Source organism: Lactuca virosa, chromosome 1, assembly GCF_052849685.1.
Source record: "Lactuca virosa cultivar CGN04683 chromosome 1, Lactuca_virosa_CGN04683_v6, whole genome shotgun sequence".
Classification (NCBI taxonomy): Eukaryota; Viridiplantae; Streptophyta; class Magnoliopsida; order Asterales; family Asteraceae; genus Lactuca; species Lactuca virosa.
In genome coordinates, this window is record NC_136426.1 from 197,065,130 (window position 1) to 197,066,954 (window position 1,825).

A 1,825-nucleotide genomic window follows, 5' to 3' on the forward strand; every position below is an offset into this window, starting at 1 on the left:
ATATTTTGTTTAATTAATTTTATTTATGTGTAACTTGCCGATAGAAAACAATCAAACATTCAGACGATTGAGATTATTTAGTTTTGATAAATGTTTATCTTATCATATAATTCAACATAATCAATGTTTTATATAAACTTGATATAAAAACTACTATATCAATGTTAAAAACAATATCATTGTGATTGTTATAATTAAAAAACACATATTTATAAATATTTATAAATATTTTAACTATATGTATTATTGGAAATATGCAACAATTAGAAGTAACTTCAAAATTCCTTAACAAAAGAAATCCTAGTTTGCGTAACGGCGTAACCAATATGTAACTTCCATGAAGAGACCGCCTATATTCATCAAATGCTCTTTGCAAATTTCAACATTGCCACACATTAATTGTCCTCACAGGACCACGATTTCATAAATCAGCACACAGGAGTCACCATTGATAATATTGTTTCTATATATATCACCCTCGTTGAGACACCCACCATCACCAGGATTCCAGAAAGTAAATGGCTTCTGCTAATTTACCCTCAGCGTTCATTTCAACCTTACCAAGATTTCCTATTAATTTCAATGGTTTGGTCATACATAATGATGGGCGATATGAAAGACCTATCCGAAATGATACCAGCCCAGCTGGAACAGATACCTTAACCGGTGTCCAGTCAAAAGACGTGGTTATCTCACACCAATCTAACGTTTTTGTAAGGCTTTACATTCCTAAAACCATAAACCCTAATCAGAAACTTCCAACTCTTATTTACTATCATGGGGGTGCTTTCGTGTCTGATTCCGCTGCTTCATCCACTTACCACCAGACACTTAACTTGATAACGACAGAATCTAACGTGATTGTTGTGTCGGTAAACTACAGGTTAGCACCAGAATATCCTATACCAATTGCATACGAGGATTCATGGGAGGCAATTAAGTGGGTGGCCAGTCATGTTAGAGGAAATGGTCCAGAATCATGGTTAAACGACCATGCTGATCTTCAGAACGTCTTCTTAGCTGGAGATAGTGCTGGGGCTAACATCGCCCACAATATGGCTATCCGGGTCGGGTTGAGCCATGAGAATGTTTTAAACCTAAGTGGTGTTATTATGGTTCACCCTTATTTTGGGGGTAAAGATCCAATTGGAGCTGAGTCCACGAAATTTAAACGGGCCAAGGAGAACATGGATAAGCTGTGGCTGTTGGCAAACCCTTCAGGGAATGGGTCAGATGACCCGCTGTTTAATCCAGGCATGGACCTGAATCTTTCTGCTTTTGGGAGCTCCAAGATACTTGTGTGTGTTGCGGAGAATGATATAGTAAGGGAAAGGGGTCTGAATTATAAGAAGCTGATGGAGACGAGTGGGTGGAAAGGCAAAGTAGAGTTGATGGAGAACAAAGGGGAGAAGCATATCTTCTATCTTCTTTTTGTTTGATACTTCATGTGAAAATTCTCGTTTCTTACGCAGTAGAATTTGTAACTTTATAAATCCGATCCGAAGCAAAGCTTGATGATATATGTTTATTATTGGCAAGTAGTTGCTTGGCATGCTTTGCTCGAATAACTATCATATTTTAACATTATCGGATATTTAGCGGCACATATTATCTTCTTTATGTTTTTTTATGTTTTTAGTGGTATATTTTATATGTCATTATAAAATTAATAGATTTAGGAACGCTTAACAATTTATGTCACTAATACACTACAAGAAAATACATATGTGCCGACGACATATGTCGTCGGTAAAAACAAAGCTATACCGACGACATGCCGTCAGTATAGAACTTCTGATAAATTTGACCACCTACCTTCGACCTG

General features: G+C 36.5%; 1 pseudogene; it reads left to right on the forward strand.

Moving 5' to 3' along the window:
• The first annotated feature begins 479 nt into the window (after positions 1-479).
• Positions 480-1,620, forward strand: LOC145108122 (putative carboxylesterase 2 pseudogene; annotated as a pseudogene).
• Positions 1,621-1,825: the final 205 nt, after the last annotated feature.